This window comes from Dendrobates tinctorius, unplaced genomic scaffold (assembly GCF_039654945.1).
Source record: "Dendrobates tinctorius isolate UK_male_01 unplaced genomic scaffold, ASM3965494v1 ptg000075l, whole genome shotgun sequence".
Classification (NCBI taxonomy): domain Eukaryota; kingdom Metazoa; phylum Chordata; class Amphibia; order Anura; family Dendrobatidae; genus Dendrobates; species Dendrobates tinctorius.
The window spans coordinates 56,742,798-56,762,340 of record NW_027361743.1 but is presented as its reverse complement, the minus strand read 5'-3'; positions in this window follow the sequence as shown (position 1 = coordinate 56,762,340).

The following is a 19,543-nucleotide window of genomic DNA, read 5'->3' as shown; positions in this document are numbered from 1 at the left end:
TTTAAATCTTTTTGAATCCTCTCTCTCTCTTCTCTAGTATTAGCTATCCCTCCTAGCTTTGTGTCATCAGCAAATTTAATCAGTTTACCCTCAATTCCTTCATCTAAATCATTGATAAAGATGTTGAACAATACAGGGCCCAGGACAGAGCCCTGTGGTACCCCACTTGAGACATTCTTCCAACTGGATGTGCAGCCATTTACGACCACTCTTTGGGTCCGATCACTAAGCCAGTTATGAATCCACCTAACAGTTGCCTTGTCCATTCCATACTTAGTCATTTTTTCAATAAGGATTGTATGAGAGACTTTGTCAAATGCTTTGCTGAAGTCAAGATATACTATATCTACAGCATTTCCTTGATCCACCCAATCAGTGATACCGTCATAGAAGGAAATTAAGTTAGTCTGACATGACTTATTAGTTAGAAACCCATGCTGACTCTGTTTAATCACTTCATTCTTATCCAGGTGGGATATCTTCTTTCTTATCCATTATATCCATTATATCTTATCCATTCTTATTCATTCTTATCCAGGTCAAAAGATCACAGCGTGCTAGGCCGCAAAATGTCTGCCAAAGTAGGAAGAGTGCAGTGTGGCACTTTTTTGAACAAAATCCTCATGATCAGGCCAAGGTTATCTGTAAGAAGTGCGCAAAGACCTTTAGCTGAGGGAAAAATCTGAAAAATTTGAATACCAGTTGCATGCTTAGACATTTAACCAGCATGCACTTGCATGCGTGGACACAACACCAAACCTCAAGTGCCACATGTGCAACTGATCACAACGAAGGTAGTCAGCAACGCTACATTGTTTCCCCCACTGTAAGCCCACCGGTTAGCACAGCAGCAAATGTTGAGGTGTCGTTGCAAGACCACAGCAGTCAGGGAATCCCACTGTTATATCAACGAAAGACTGATTCTAGGCCATCAGAAAGAACACCAACTCCATCACCATCATCAACCCTCTCTCAGTCCACCCTGTCCACCGCTACTTCCACCATATGCAGCTCTCAAGTCCAGCTCACCCTCCCAGACACTATGAGTAGGTCAAGAAAGTACTCAGTCTCTCATCCGCATACACTGGGTTTGAACGCCCACATTGCCAAACTAATCTCGTTTGAGATGATGCCCTTTCGGTTGGTGGAAAGCACAGCTTTCCGCGAACTCATGGCCTATGCAGTACCACGCTATGACCTACCCAGTCGCCACTTCTTCTCTCGCAAAGCCATCCCAGCCCTCCACCATCATGTGAAAGACCGCATTGTCCATGCACTCAAGCAGTCAGTGAGCGGAAAGGTGCACCTCACAACTGATGCATGGTCCAGTCGGCATGGCCAGGGCCGTTACGTGTCCATCACTGCGCACTGGGTTAATGTGGTGGATGCAGGGTCCACAGGGGACAGCGGTGGTGGGACAGTGCTGCCTAGCCCACGGTATAGGAAACAGTTGGCTGTAGGCGTTCGACCCTCCTCCTCCTCCTCCTCCTCCAGAAGCGAAAGCTCGTCCACAGAGCGCAGTCGTACGAGCACTCCATCTGCAGCTGCTACTGTTGCACACGATGTGTCCCCCTATCGAGCAGCTAGTGGAAAGCGTCAGCAGGCTGTGTTGCAGATGATGTGTTTGGGCGACAGACACACCGCCGAGGTGCTGGCCGAGTACTTGAAGCGACAAACTGAGTCATGGCTGGGCAGTGTACATCTTGAGGCAGGCAAGGTAGTTAGTGATAACGGCCGTAATTTTGTGGCAGCCATAGCCCTTTCAAAACTCAGCCACATACCTTGCTTGGCTCACACCTTGAACCTGGTGGTGCAGTGCTTCCTCAAAAATTATCCGGAGTTAACAGCCCTGCTCCAGAAGGTGCGAAGACTGTGCGCGCACATCCGCCGGTCGCCTGTACACTCCGTTCGTATGCAGAAGCTGCAGCGATTGCTCCACCTTCCCAACCACCGCCTCATTATCGACATTGCAACAAGGTGGAACTCCACCCTGCACATGGTGGAGCGGCTGTGCGAGCAGAGGCAGGCCATAATGCATTTGTGGGAGGATACACGGCCAGGCACTTTGAGAGCAGACATGGAGTTGACAGGTGTGCAGTGGTCGAAGCTGAAAGACCTTTGTAAAGTCCTTCAGTGTTTTGAGGAATGCACACGGCTGGTAAGCGCAGACGACGCCATCCTAAGCATGAGCATCCCACTTATGCGTCTGCTCATGCAAACTTTGACGCACCTTTAGGAGCAGGCGTCTGCAGCCAATGTTGATGAGGAGGAAGAGGAGGAGGGAACCCTTGATGACATTCAGCCATTGTCTGCTCAGGGACCTCTCCTGGACGAGGTGGAGGAAGAAGAGGAGGAGGAGGATGATGATGGGGATGATTACTTAGGGGAGGAGGATGCATCTCGTGGGGCAAGTGAAAATGTTGGCGTGGCAAGGTCTGGTACAGGGTTTGTGCGTGACTGGAGGGATGTGGATTTGCCAGAAAGTGCTCCTCCACCCAGCACTCGCAGTGCATCATTGACACCGGGAACATTGGCCCACATGTCAGATTATGCCTTGCGGATCCTAAAAAGGGACCCCCGCATTGCCAAAATGATGAACGATGACGACTACTGGTTGGCCAGCATCCTGGATCCACGCTATAAAGGCAAATTACAAAACATCATGCCACAGGAGAACCTTGACCTAATATTGGCTAATAAACAAGCAACTCTGGTAAATCGGTTGCTTGAGGCATTCCCAGCACACAGCAGCGGTGATGGTTCTCACACGAGCCGTACAGGCCGGGGGCAGCTTGGCAGAGGTGTTCGTGGTGCACACAGCAGAAGTGGCGTTGGAGACAGGGGTTTCATGACAATGTTGTGGACTGATTTTTCAAATACCGCTCACACAACTGGTAATACTGCATCGATGGAAAGTGACAGGAGACAGCAGTTGTCAACTATGGTTACAAACTACTTTTCCTCCCATATCGATGTTCTCCCACACAGGTCATTCCCCTTTGACTATTGGGCCGCTAAACTGGACACCTGGCCTGAATTGGCCCAATATGCCTTACAGGAGCTCGCTTGCCCAGCTGCAAGTGTGCTATCGGAAAGAGTCTTCAGTGCAGCTGGATCAATCCTGACAGAAAAAAGGACCCGTCTGTCAACCCAAAATGTGGATGATCTAACCTTCATTAAAATGAACCACGCATGGGTTTCCAAGGATTTTGTCCCACCTTCCCCTGATGACACATAGGGTGACAGAAAAATGGCTTGCTTTGGTCCACCTCTTCCTGGTACTTCACCTATTTCGCCTTTTGCATCAGCTGAATGTCCAACATCAACATATGCCACTTTCTAAAACTCCCTAACTGTGCTGCCTCCCCCCATGGCTGGGGTCACCACCTACCGCACGACACCGTGTGAGTGCCGTTGCCCTGGACAGGTGGGTAGGCCGACTCTTGGGAGCGGGCACTGGCACAGGGTCCCTCATAGTGCAATCAAGTGTCTCTGACGGTGGTGGTGCACACCCGCCGTCAGACACACCGCTGTACTATGAGGGGCCCAGTGCCAGTACCGACGCCCATGAGTGGGCCCCCCTTGCTTGGGCAGGGCCCCAGCATTTGCAATCTTTACCTCTCCCTGCTCCTCCGCTGTGTAATCTGGGCCGTCAAATCCATACTGTGCCTGACACCGTCTGAGCCTGCCTCCTGAGACATATATTTTGAATGTGTACGCTATCCATACATGTTATCCAGGGATATGGTACCCTTTCTAACCTTTGTGCAATCACGTGCAATCCATACTGGGCCTAACACCGTCTGAGCCTGCCTCCTGAGACATATATTTTGAATGTGTACGCTATCCATACATGTTATCCAGGGATACGGTACCCTTTCTAACCTTTGTGCAATCACGTGCAATCCATACTGGGCCTAACACCGTCTGAGCCTGCCTCATGCTGTATAGACATATATTTTGAATGTGTACGCTATCCATACATGTTATCCGGTGATACGGTACCCTTTCTAACCTTTGTGCAATCACGTGCAATCCATACTGGGCCTAACACCGTCTGAGCCTGCCTCATGCTGTATAGACATATATTTTGAATGTGTACGCTATCCATACATGTTATCCAGGGATACGGTACCCTTTCTAACCTTTGTGCAATCACGTGCAATCCATACTGGGCCTAACACCATCTGAGCCTGCCTCATGCTGTATAGACATATATTTTGAATGTGTACGCTATCCATACATGTTATCCGGGGATACGGTACCCTTTCTAACCTTTGTGCAATCACGTGCAATCCATACTGGGCCTAACACCGTCTGAGCCTGCCTCCTGAGACATATATTTTGAATGTGTACGCTATCAATACATGTTATCCAGGGATACGGTACCCTTTCTAACCTTTGTGCAATCACGTGCAATCCATACTGGGCCTAACACCGTCTGAGCCTGCCTCATGCTGTATAGACATATATTTTGAATGTGTACGCTATCCATACATGTTATCCAGGGATACAGTACCCTTTCTAACCTTTGTGCAATCACGTGCAAACCATACTGGGCCTAACACCGTCTGAGCCTGCCTCATGCTGTATAGACATATATTTTGAATGTGTACGCTATCCATACATGTTATCCGGGGATACGGTACCCTTTCTAACCTTTGTGCAATCACGTGCAATCCATACTGGGCCTAACACCGTCTGAGCCTGCCTCCTGAGACATATATTTTGAATGTGTACGCTATCCATACATGTTATCCAGGGATACGGTACCCTTTCTAACCTTTGTGCAATCACGTGCAATCCATACTGGGCCTAACACCGTCTGAGCCTGCCTCATACTGTATAGACATATATTTTGAATGTGTACGCTATCCATACATGTTATCCGGTGATACGGTACCCTTTCTAACCTTTGTGCAATCACGTGCAATCCATACTGGGCCTAACACCGTCTGAGCCTGCCTCCTGAGACATATATTTTGAATGTGTACGCTATCCATACATGTTATCCGGGGATACGGTACCCTTTCTAACCTTTGTGCAATCACGTGCAATCCATACTTGGCCTAACACCGTCTGAGCCTGCCTCCTGAGACATATATTTTGAATGTGTATGCTATCCATACATGTTATCTGGGGATACGGTACCCTTTCTCACCTTTGTGCAATCACGTGTAATCCATACTGGGCGTGAGAACGGCTGGCGAGCTGTTAAGCAAGCTACAGCACCTGTCCGGACAAGTACAGGGATTCCCTAGCGAGGAGACTTATTTGATTGTTTTCAATGTTGGGACAGCAATTTTTGGGGAGCACTATACTCCGGAGAATGATAGATGGGGCCCACCATACACTGGAACATTCCAAAGGTGGACATCAGACACTGGAGCAGCATTTACAGGGCCCATTATACACTATAGCATTAGAAATGGGGCCCATTATGTTTGGAGCATTATTTGGGCCCATAAGACAGTGGAGCTTCATCCATGGGGACCAACATATACTGTAGCATTATGTGGAGCTCATCATATACTGTTTCAAACATTATATGGGACCAATGATTCTGTATGGAGAAATAGATGGGCCTCGTCATGAGATGTAAAAAGTGAGGTATTTTTCATTGGACTATACCGCTATTTCTCTGCCGTATCAGAGCATGATGAGTTGTGGTATGTGTTAAAGGGGCGCTCTTTCGCCCAGGGCACATGAAAACCTGGAGCCAGCCCTCCCCCCCACAGTTTGTAGCCAAATAACCCCCATTTTTCAGTGCGTAACTTGTATTATGAAGTTAATTAAGGTTGACAAGCTTAAGAAAGAAGAATTGATGCTTTTGGCATTCAAATGGGCACTGTAGGTGTGTTTCCTGTCCTCCTCTCACTGCCGACTTTTATTCCCCATTGACTTACATTGGGTTTCATGTTTCGGGACGACCCCGACTTTTCCCTATAATCGGACGATCTTGCTCGACCCGACTTTTGGACAAGTCGGGTTTCACGAAACGAAACGCGACCCTAAAAAACCAAAAGTCGCTCAACTCTAATAGTAAACTTTAAAAAAAAAAATAAATAAATAAAGGGCCTTTTAAGTTTATACATTTTCTATTTTTTTTTGCATTACATTTTTATTACTTTGCAAGCATAGTACAGAAAACCAAGTGTTACGCAGGGACAGGAAAAGGATCACACATCATATCTCTCCTATCCCTGCATGCTGTCAGACACATTGTACTTCTTGTCAGTGGTAAATTTAGGCCAATATTCTGTGTGGTTACTTGTGAAAATATCAGAATTTTGGGGAAAATTTAGCAATTTTCAAACTTTAAATTTTTATGCCCTTAAATCAGATAGTTATATTACAGGAAGTAGTTAATAAGTAAGATTTCTCACATCTCTACTTTACATAGGCATAATTTTTAAACCTTTTTTTGTTAGGAAGTTATAAGGGCATGTGCACACGTTGCAGATTAGCCTACGGAATTTTCTACACTAAACTCCTCAAGGAACTTATCTAGAGGTTTGCTGAGTACCATTAACTCACAGGTGCGTTACAGTATTTTTATACCATTGAACCATAAAAATGAAAAAAATACATTTTTCCCACAAAACTATTAGTTTTGCCCCAAATTTTTCATTTTCACAAGAGTAACAGGAGAAAATGGACCTTACCATTTCTTACAATTTCTTGTATAGCAACAAGCCATATGTGGTGGATAACTACTGTTTGGGCATACGGCAGGGCTCAGAAGGGAAGAAGCACTGAATTTGGGAGGTCAATTTTGGCTGGAATAGATTGCGGATACCATCTCACATTTGAAGAGCCCCTGACATGCTAAACAGCAGAAACCCCAACAAGGGACCATTTTGGAAACTACACCTGTTGAGGAATTTATCTAGGGGTATAGTGAGCATTTTTAACTTTCAGACGATTAACAGAATTTTATAACATTGAGCTCTGTAAATGGAAAATTTCCATTTTTTCCACTGAAATGTTGCTTCAGCCCCAAGTTTTTAATTTTCAAAAGCGATAATAGGAGAAAATGAACCATGCAATTTGTTACACAATTTCTCCGGAGTTCACAAATACCCCATAAGTGGTTGAAAACTACTTTAGAGGCACAGTGCAAAGCTCAGAAGGGAAGAAGCGCCATTTTGGAGTACAGATTTTTCTGGGATGATTTGAGGGTGCCATGTCACATTGGCAGAGCTCTTGAGGTGCAAGAAAAGCAGAATCCCCATTTTACAAACTGCACCCTCAAATGAAGTAATCCAGGTGTACAGTGAGCATATTGACACCACATATATTTCACAGACTTTTATACCATTGGGTGAGGAAGAAAGAATAATTTTTACCACTAAAATGTTGTTTTAGCACCAAGCTTCTTATTTTTAAAAAGGGCAAATAGTAAAAAAAGGACCTCACAGTTTGTTGTGCAATTTCTATTGAGTGCGCCAATACCCTGAATATAATCGGGAAGTACTTTTCAGGCACAGTGGAAAGCTCATAAGGGAAGGAGCGCCATATTATACAGTAGTCCAAATTTTACTGTTATGGTTTGCGGGTGCCATGATCCACAGAAAAAAAAACTTGAGGTGCCAGAATAGCAGAAACCCCCCATAAGTGACCCTAATTAATTCATTTAGGGGTGCAGTGGTCATATTGACACCACAGATGTGTCACAGACATTTAAACCGTTGTGCAGTGAAGAAAAAATAATTATATTTTTGCCACAAAAATTTTGTTTAAGTTTCAGATTTTACATAATTATCAGGGGAAATGGGTAAAAATGGCACCGAAACATGTCACACAATTTCTGTTTAACATGTAAATACACCATATGTTGCTGTACAGTACTGATTAGCCACACGGCAAGACTCGGGAAGGAAGGAACGCTATTTGACTCTTGGAAAGAAAATTATCATAGAATAGTTTGACTCCATATGCAAGAGCACCTAAGTGCCAGAAGAGCAGAATTCTCTCTCAAGTGACTCCATTTTGGAAATTACACCCTGCTAGAAGCTTTTTTTTTTACAGGTGCAGTGACAATTTCGATTCCATGGATGTTTTCCAGAAACAAGCAACAGTGAAATCTGCCATTGTAGTGCTCATACATTTTAGCACCTGTACATTGTGTCCAGCTCGTGCTTCTGTAGACAAGCAACGCCTGGACTCCTATTGCACAGACTTCCCTAGAATAGTTTGAGGACTCCATATACAAAGCCCCTAAATGCCAGAACAGCAGAATCACCCCTTCAGTGATCCCATTTTTAAAATTACCACCCTTTGGGAATTGATCTACAGATGTAGTAATTATTTTGACTCCATAGATGTTTTCCAAAAACAAGCAGTAGTGGATGTTGCTGAGTGAAAATTAAAAATTGCTATTTTTGTGCCCATGCACTGGATTGCCCAGTATGTTTTAGTGCACAGTATGTCATAGTGCCTGGTATGCTGTAATGCCCAGTACATTATTGGAGCACAGTATTCTCTGGATTTCTGTTGGGGGGGGAGCCATTTCATTTTACAGAGCCTTTGTGCTACCAGTAATGTGGAAGCCCCTATATTTCCAATAACAGATGACAGACCTGAGTGGGGACTTGCTTTTTTGAGAACAGAGTTGAAGCTTTTACTGGGAATATTTTACATAACATTTTGGATCATATTTATCCTGTTTGTTGTACCCCAAAAAAATCTTTTTAATGTATTATTGCCAGATGCCTACTGTAATAATTACATGAGTACATCTGTGTCAGCTCTTCCAAATTGTGGTAAAACAATGGAAATTTGGAATATAATAATGTTTGTTTAAGAAGATAATACTGGACTGATCTCAATTATGTAAAACACATTAAAAAAATACAATTATATATGTAAGCGAATGATATATTGGAATGTATACTGTAACATTCAGATATTTTTCTATACGATCTGTTTCCAGTTCTGCTGGTCTGTCACCGGTGAGTTGGTATGACAACTGGAGGTCTCCTTGAGACCTCTATGGTTGTCACTGCCGGCTTGCTGCGAGCGCCGCTCAATGGTCGGCGCTCATAGCAAGTGCATAATTCTCATAGAGGCGATTTGATCATCACCTGTATGTAGCAGAGCTGATCGGGCTATGGCAGCTTCTAGTCTCCCATGGAGACTATTGAAATATGCCAAAAGTAAAAAAAAATTAAAAAATGTTTTTAAAAGTATAAAAAAAATAAAAGTTCAAATCACCCCCCTTTCACCCCAATAAAAATAAAACAATAAAAATATCAAAAATACACATATTTGGTATCTCCGCATTCAGAATCGCCCGATCTATCAATAAAAAAAAGGATTAAACTGATCACTAAACGGCGTAGTGAGAAAAAAAGTCAAAACGTCAGAATTATGTTTTTTTAGTCGCCGTGACATTGCATTAAAATGCAATAGCAGATGATCAAAAGATTGTATAAAGAAAAAACAAGTTGTGCTGAATCATTGAATTAAAAATATACTCTTCATTCATGAAACTCTGGTGTGTATATTTTTATATTTATTCTGTTTCATTTGTTATGCCATTGTGCTGTTTCCTCTTAATTGCATGGCTTCTCACATATCTTCCTTGCAAATAATTATATGTATGATCTCACTAAATGGGAGTGGCATTGTGTTTTTAAGCAATTGCACCAGAGTCTGTAATTTGTTCCGACTAAGGCTTCCGCTGAAACGCGTCAACCAGTTACTGTCTACCCTGATGTGATTTTTTAAATGATTTTGTAATAAAAAAATGAATATTTTTATTTCAAGGATCCATTACAGCTCCTTTTTTTTTTTTTTCTTTGGATTTATATATGCACCCAGCCAATGGGTGGGCTGTGTTTCCTGCTTACATGGATCGGTCAGGTCAGAGGACTTATTGGTGAGTAACATATTCCCTCCTGATTTTCGATCAAAAGATCGTATCTGCACCAAAGTGGTATCATTAAAAACATCAGCTTGGTGCACAAAAGATAAGCTCTTACCAAACCCAAGATCATGAAAAATGGAGATGTTACAGATATCAGAAAATGGCGCAAATTTTTTTTTAACAAAGTTTGGAATTTCTTTTCACCACTTAGATAAAAAGAACCTAGACATGTTTGGTGTTTATGAACTCACAATTCCCTGGAGAATCATAATGACAGGTCATTTTTAGCATTTAGTGAACCTAGTAAAAAAGCCAAACAAAAAACAAGTGCGGGATTGCACTTTTATTGAAATTTCACCGCACTTGGTATTTTTTTCCCATTTTCTAGTACACAACATGGTAAAACCAATGGTGTTGTTCAAAAGTACAACCCATCCCACAGAAAACAAGCCCTCACATGGCCATATTGATGGAAATGTATAAAAGTTAAGGCTCTGTGAAGAAGGGGAGCAAAAAACAAAAACGCAAAAACCAAAATACCTCTGGGCTTTAAGGGGTTAAACTTCCCAATATTATATAACATGTAGATATATACTGTATATATAAATATACATATATATAGAATGTAATGTCAATGGTTAAATTAAAGAAGTGTAAAAAAGCAAAAAATGTAGCTGTCATGCACTATGGATGAAATGGAGAAAGGCTATAAGGGGGAAGAGCATTGAGGGGAGGTAGCGCTTTAATCTCAGTCAAATTCACACCAACCAGAAAGTGATGGCATGTCCTAGCAACCTCATTACTTTCTGTAATGTGTACTTAATTTATGTGTAAAAAGGCTTGGTGGCTATTAAAATGTTTTTAATCCAACTACATACAGATTTATCTTGCGTTAGACTTTAACGTTTAGACCGTCCTTTCCTATTTAACTCCGTAATAAAAACAGGAAAGCTCCTTTATTTAACAGATACAAAATTCTACAAATTCACAGAAAACAGAACATTTCCCCAAGACAATATTTGCGCAGATTCACCCTTGCTCTATTAATGTGGTGAGATTTCTTAAAAGTCTGACATTCCTTAGCCCGTAGCTTAAGGGCACGGCTCCATGTGTCGAACAAATTTCCCAAATGGATTTTGTATTTTTAACCACAGTCTGGGAGATAAGTGTATGTCTAAATGAAGAAAACTCTCCTGTCCAGAACTTATTATGTCTGCTAGAGGAAGATCAGACAAAACTTGTCAACTGAGAATCAACATGTAAGAACCTCAAGTCAAACTGAGAATCCTGTGGGCCGAAAGAAAATGGTGAGGGGGTGATATAAACATTTCATGAAAATGCAGAAAAAACCTACACAAAACTAATACAGAAAAGACTGTCCAAAAAAATCAATAAAAATACTGTAATATAGCTGTGAGAACAATGGAAACTTTGTGTAGTCAAACAGGGCGGCTTGTAGGTTTTGTTACAATCACGTAGGACTGATCTATGTAATTTAATAATTTTGTTGAGCCGGGAGGTAGTTGCTTTCAGTTCTGCCTGTGGTCGATGAGTCAAATGGATTGACCACTAACACAAAGTATTTATGCTGCTGTGTAGACCTTTAATCCAATCTTTAAAATTTCTATCCTCTACATTTAGACATTGGGGAAATGTATCATTATTGCAGGACTGTACAGTCTCCATGGCAGAGTGGGCCAAATTCAGTGGGTTATGTTAATCAACTGGGTGTAAATCATGTCTATGGGGTATGGTTAAACAGTCTGACTCTGAAGCACTTACAGGTGCTTCTCACAAAATTTATTTCAGTTCTTCAATACAAAAAGTAAAACTCATATTATATAGAGTCATTACAAACAGAGTGATCTATTTCACGTGTTTATTTCTGTTAATGTTGATGATTATGACTTACTGCCAATGAAAACCCAAAAGTCATTATCTCAGTAAATTAGAATAATTAACAAAAAACACCCGTAAATGCTCCCTAAGAGTTTAAATAGGTCCCTTAGTCTGTATATTGTATAATACACTGGTGCTCCTATAAAAGAAGAAAAAGTGACAAATGAGAGCTGCTGGTGTTAAATCCGGTTCTGTGCTAATCCTGACTGATGTGAGGAGAAAATGCTGTAACATGCGATAACACCTGCGCTTACACTAAAGGTTGGCTGAATATAGCACGGCCACCACTAGCGTGGCCGAGGTAGCACTTGTAAGTAATTGTTTTGCATATACAATGAAACAATCGTGGCTGTATTAGGCTCAAAGGAGAAGGCACAAAACCTGCGCTTACAATAAGGATTGGCTGAATCTAGCACGGCCACCACTATAGTGGCCAAAGTAGCACCTGCAATTGTTTTGCATATACAATAAAACAGTCGCGGCTGTATAGGCCCAAGGAGCAGGCACAAAACTTACTGGAGTCTGATGGATGCAGGAGAGTACCGGGAGGAAGCACACCCTGAATTTATTTAGCGCTTCCTCCCGGTACTCTCCTGCATCCGTCAGACTCCAGTAAGTTTTGTGCCTGCTCCTTGGGCCTATACAGCCACGACTGTTTTATTGTATATGCAAAACAATTACTAACAGGTGCTACGTTGGCCACCCTAGTGGTGGCCCTGCTAGATTCAGCCAATCCTTATTGTAAGCGCAGGTTTTGTGCCTGCACCTTTGGGCCTAATACAGCCGCGATTGTTTCATTGTATATGCAAAACAATTACTCACAATTGCTACCTCGGCCACTCCAGTGATGGCCGTGCTATATTCAGTGTAAGCCCAGGTGTTATCGCATGTTACAGGTCCCTTAGTCTGTTTCAGTAGGCTTCACAATTATCGAAAAGACTGCTGACTTAACAGATATCCAGAAGGCAGTCATTGACACACTCCACAACGAGGGTAAGCCACAAAAGGTCATTGCTAAAGAAGCTGGCTGTTCACAGAGTGCTGTATCAAAGCATATTAATGGAAAGTTGAGTGGAAGGAAAAAGTGTGGTAGAAAAAGGTGCACAAGCAACTGGGATAACCACAGCATTGAAAGAATTGTTAAGAAAAGGCCATTCAAAAATTTGGGGGAGAATCACAAGGAGTGGACTGCTGCTGAAGTCATTGCTTCAAGAGCCACCACACACGGACGTATCCAGGACATGGGCTACAAGTGTTGCATTCCTTGTGTCAAGCCACTCATGACCAATAGACAACGCCAGAAGCTTCTTACCTTGGCCAAAGAGAAAAAGAACTGGAGTGTTGCTCAGTGGTCCAAAGTGTTGTTTTCAGATGAAAGTAAATTTAGCATTTCATTTGGAAATCAAGGTCCCAGAGTCTGGAGGAAGAGTGGAGAGGCCACAAACCAAGCTGCTTGCGGTCTAGTGTGAAGTTTCCACATCTACTGGTGTAGGTCCACTGTGTTTTATTAAGACTAAAATCAGCGCAGCCATCTACCAGGAAATTTTGGAGCACTTCATGCTTCCCTCTACCGTCAACCTTTTTGGAGATGGAAATTTCATTCTCCAGCAGGTCTTGGCACCTGTCCACACTGCCAAAAGTACCAATACCTGGTTTAAAAACAACAGTATCACTGTGCTTGATTGGCCAGCAAACTTGCCTGACCTTAACCCCATAGAGAATCTATGGGTATTGTCAAGAGGAAGATGATACCCCAGACCCAACTATGCAGATGAGCTGTAGTCTGCTATCAAAGCAACCTGGCTGTGATGCTAGTCACTACTCACGGACAGACCGTGAGGCAGAAGAGTTAGACTTTCCGGGATCAATTCTGAGAGAGTATGCAGAAAACCAAGGGAAAAGACCAAGACATAAGTCAGGTCACAAGACAAACAGATACTCAGAACACGATCCAAAGGGTCAGGCAGCAGAAGATCAGAACTCAGAATCAGGCTAACACTCACCACAAAGCACAACTAGGTCTGGCGGGGATCGAGGGCAGACAGCTCAGTTAAGTAGCTATGAGATTTCCAGAACACTGAACACCTGCAGAAAGTCCAGCATGCCCCAGACACTGATTGGACAGCTGAGCTGTCAATCAAGACATTAACAGCCCAGCAAGCCCATCACAGTATTGGACAACCAAGCAGTTATTCAAGACACAGACAGCTCAGCAAGACAGTTTCCATAAAACAGCATTACAATCATTCACTGAGCGGAGGAATCATGACACTGGGCTTCCATAACACCTTATCAGTACCAAAGGTTGATTGCCTCTAGTGATGAGCGAGCACTAAAATGCTCGGGTGCTCGTTGCTTGAGTCGAGCAAATTGGAATGCTCGGGTGCTCGACCAGAGCAACGAGCCCAATCCCAATGTAAGTCTATGGGAAACCAGAGCTTTTTTGCCGTGACCCCCCCCTCCCAAACCTTTTTAGGGTCTGAAAACATCTGAAATTGATGGGAACAGTGCTGAAATGACATGGGAACATCATGAGGAAGACCCTTGGAAGCATTTCTGACTCCTAGGTCACTGCTGTGAACAATGTTGTCAGAGTGTTATGCCACTTTTACAGGCACACACTAAGGCTACTTTCACATTAGCGTTTTTTAGCGCAGCGCTTCGTGTGCAATAGAAACGCATGCAAAAACCGCATCATGCATTTTAACCAGTTTCAAGCCATGTTATCTCTTAAAATGCATGCGTTTTGTAATGCAGGCGTGCGCATGTCCATGCGTATGCCTGCGTTCCCATAGACTGTAATGCATTATTTTGTCGCATTCTGTGCGCAAGTGTGCACATGCGTTTTTTTGACGACGTTGGACGGACCCAAAAATGCAACAGGTTGCGTCTGGCAACAGAGTTACCGTGTCGTGGTGGGATAGCTTTCATGCTACTTTTGATCACAAACAGTATTACTAAAAACTCTGTATTATTTAGATGCACTTTTGCTTTTACTTATTTAGTTACAGCAGGCTTTTTGCTCACTTTGTCTTTTGTAGGTTTTATGTTTTATGGCCAATGTCAACATGCATTTTTATGTTGCATGTGTATCAACTCAAACCAAGCTCAATTTTTGTGTTTTTTCTCTGTATTTTTGCATTCTGTGCAAGCTGGGGTGTGGCCTCCCTCTCCTGAGCTGGAAATTGTATATAAGGCTTCCCCAGACTGGTGTCTACTGTTTGGGACCCAGTCCTTTTGTCTGCCCTTGTTCACACATTGAAGTCAACTTTGTCACAAGACAAGGTTTTTAATATTAGACAGTGTATGACTATCCCGAACAGAGTTACCTTGTCATGGTGGGATAGCTTTCATGCTACTTTTGATCAAAACCAGTATTACTAAAAACTCTGTATTATTTAGATGCACTTTTGCTTTTACTTATTTAGTTACAGCAGGGTTTTTGATCACTTTGTCTTTTGTAGGTTTTAGCTATATGTGAATTAGAATGCTATACTTGTGCATGGATCACAATAGAAGCAGTGCACAACACGTGCCCTGCTGGATTTTGTTTGTGCACCTCAGTATGGCCAAAAAAGAAAAAAGTGCTGGAAGGTAAATTTAACAGCCACACTGGACACTTGCTACCTACAGTATCTGACTGATATACAACCACCTATCTAACTAGCTAAAATGTGGGATACAGCAGGCTTTTCTACATTTACCTACTGAAATAATATTATTAAGAATGCTATACTCACACATGGAGCACTATCGAAGCAGTGCACAACACACTTGCAGGTGCCTGCTGGCTTTGTCTGTAGACCTCAGTAATGGCCACCAAAAAAAAAAATTCGGCACTTCATACTATCTCCCTGGAACCGACTTCAGCCCAGACACGGAAATAATCATCTATTAGGCCGCCCACCCCCTTTTTGTTATCCTGCCCGATCACTCACTGGTGGCCCACTCGACTACTTCTTCAGCACCCAGGCTTCTGCTGACACTTCATCAGTAACTTCACTGACTTCTTCACCATGTTGCTTTAGATACCATACACTTTACTCTGCTCTGACAATTCTCCCACATCTACTATGGATGGCTAGGGATTCCACTTCACACTCTGTGTGGCAGGTATACAGTTCAGGAACAGGACATCTGAGCAGCACCAGGGGTCTACCCCCGACTGACTATAACAAGGAAATCTCTCTAGCTAATTCCCAGCTACCACTCTTACAATTTAACCTCTAAAGTGCCCTACAACTATGCTCTATTATGTAGCGTACTCAGTACCCCATCTAGTGGCATTTTCCCTAACTACACTGTCCCTAACCTACATATAATACAAAATGGCAATAAACACGTATATACAGCTTACACATAATGCACAGATACGTAAATACATCACAAATATATATATATGACACATACAAATATGGCAATCATATACAGGTAACTAGTAGCAACAACATTTACAGGGATAGGCCCTGACCCTCTTAAACTTACAAAAATTCCACGCCCCTGAGCTCTGCAAACCCCCTCATCAAACACGTGCTAAACGCTCATGATACACTACCATTATCGTTGCTGAAGTGCTGAAAATACTTTTGTGGCAACATAAAAAAAATCCAGCGCTTTTACCGAATGTTACCAATTTTTCCCGATTTTATAAAATTTTGCTCATGTTTCCTGTCAAGAATCTGAATGTGCCATGTTCGTGCCGAATTTATGTTTGGTGATCGTTTTCTGAACAAATTCGCTCATCACTAGTTTTAACGCATAGCAGGGGTCGGATCGGATCCGATGGTGCCAAAATAGCCTCTCAAGGACCATCCATTACAGAGTTATGGAGGAGTGGATTTAGATTCAACCCAGAGGGCAGGAGCGTAGTGACCCAAAGAGGTTAAATGCTCATGTACAGTATGGCCCATGCTTTTTCTCTGGGGAGGTCACAATGACATATTGTGTGGGGAGAAGTTAAGGAACAGAGAGGACCACAAACCTCCCATGTGACATCCCCTCCCCCACAAGCCAGGACCTTCAGCTACTGATAACTGACCCATATATTCTGCTTATATCTTTTGTCCTACCTATCTGTATTTGCATATCTGACCATTCTATATGTGTAACCATTGTGTATATAGTGCATTGTCTAGTGCTCTAAAGTGATTAAATATATAATTTAACCTTGTGCTGCTCTTTTATCTCCATCCACAAATCCATACTTCCATTTCTAGGTTTAACTTTCCATGCTACTGGGGCTGCTTTCTGTCCCGATATAATCCAGTTAACGGATTGGGCTTACATCTAACGAGAAACTAGTGGCAGTCCTACTGGACTAGCAGCACTCTGTTTCACTGGTGCTGGTGAAAGGGGCCTCTCAGCTTGTCAGAGTTGTGAGCAAGTGTGGTGCCACGTCATTGACTGCGTGGGCCATATCCTCTCACTCCCCATGCCTCCCTGGACCTATGTGGACAGGAGATGTCTGTATAAAATTGTATCAAGCTGACCTTACCTGTCCCCGCAAGGTGCAGAATGTCACATTTGTGATAGTGGGGAGACCGCTTTACGTGATCTGTTTGACGTAAAGTGACGTCAGGTGGGTGGCAATGTGGGGGTTCATTACATGTGGTGGTAGCGGTGGGATTCTGTGTGATCTCTCTGGTGCCATCCTTCACAAGTGGTGGCAGTGGTGGGATTCTGCGTGATCTCTTCGATGTCATCCTTCACAGCGTGTATTGTTATGAATGGGTCACCGAGGAGGATGGCAGGAACAGGCTAAGCCACCAGAAAACCAGAGAGGTTGGTAACTAAGCGGATTGCAGACCCCTGATCCTATCCACACAACTAGCAGTAGCCGTGGAGCATTCCTACGATGCCCTAGATGCCTCGGCACAGAGAGATGAAATCTAAACTGCCCTGGAGCAGATCCCCAAAGGAATAGACAGTCCCCAAACATATATTGTTGGTGAGACAAGATGAGACACAAACACAGGCAGAGAACAGACTGAGCAAACGGTGTGGCCCAAGCTGTCTAGACAGGACAGGAGAGAAAGGATACTGTCTGCAATCATGCACAAAACCCTAGAAAAATCCAACACATCTGACATACAAAAAGCCTGAGGTCACATGACCTCACCCCCACTAGATCAGCACTCTGGTATGAACTGGAAGCAAAACAAAAGATACTACATAACAGGGGACTGAACCATGTTATGAATGGGTCACTGAGTAGGAGAGCAGGCCTGAGCTGAGCCACAGAACACCATAGAGGTTGGTAACTAAGCGGATTGCAGACCCCTAATCCTATCCACACAACTAGCAGTAGCCGTGGAGCGTACCTACGATGATCCTAGACACCTCGGCACAGCCGGAGAGCTAACTACGCCTAAAGCAAGAAAAGGGAAAGCTAAATTGCCCCAGAGCAGACCCCAAAGGAATAGATAGCCCCCAAACATATATTGTCGGTGAGACAAGATGAAAACACAAATGCAGGTAGTAAAATAGGCTGAGCAAATGATGGGGCCCACACTGACTAGACAGGACAGGAAAGGATAGATACTGTCTGCAATCACACACAAAAAACCCTGCAAAATGTCCAACACGACTGATGCACAAAAACCCTGAAGTCACACAACTTCGCCTCCCACTATATCAGTACTCTGGTAGATTCTGAAAGCAAAGCAACAGAGACCAATATACCAGGAGGGAAAAACAAACTGGCACAAGCAGCAAAATATGGTGGTGATGCAGCACAGCCCCAGCAGGAGCTGGCCTACCCGCACAAAGCAGCAAAAATTGTGGAAACCACAGAGAAAATTGCGACCATAGATCCGTATTGATAAAATTACTTCTCTTTATTAAATTATGGACAAGACAAGACAAAAATGGGGAACAAGTGTAAAGGACAATCAAAAGAGTGCAATAGTACAAATGCTAATACAAGCAGAACCTGCCCCAGTACACCTGAACTATCATATACCTTCATTATTTAATAAAGAGAAGTAATTTTATCAATACGGATCTATGGTCGCAATTTTCTCTGTGGTTTCCACAATTTTTGGTGTATATATTAGCGATTGATCCTAGTCTGTTCAAACAGAGCGACACCTATAAGGAGTATATATAATATATTTAGGATGCGGCTCTGTACCGTTGCTGTCATAATTTGTCTATTAATTTCTGTGTTTTGCACAGGTTTTTGCACTGGTATAATGGACTATAAGGCCAGGGAAAAATCCTGGCTGGGACAAGCTGACGAAGTTTTTGGACGGGATGGGACAGGTGGTACGCGGTCTGTTGATCACAGGAATGATGGGCTGTTTGAGTCCTTTAAAAAATTGCTTATTAAACGCACAAAGATTTGGTGGAGTAGGATATTTCTGGAAAAATACATTGTTAAGAATATGATACCTAGAGGCCTACGGGTCCGGGTCCTACCGAATTTCCCCATGGAGGATGCTGAATTTATATCTAGCTGGGAGGATGAGTGTGGGGCATGCTCAGCGGTACTAATGAAGCTATTGATTGACTATAATACAAAATCCCTCAATGTTTTGGATAAAGATATTGATCAGATTTTATCAGATCTTCAGGCTGGCTGTTCGGTGGAACAATTGAAAATATATGAGGATAATTTGGAAAGAACGGTAGATACCGTGGTGAAAAAAATCAATGAGACGCAGGTCTCAAAATTTAATAGGGATAGTAAGGACTATCAAGATAAAACGGTCTATCAATGGAAAAAACATACTGATAAACTATCAGTGGGACATCGTAGTGTTTCCAACACTT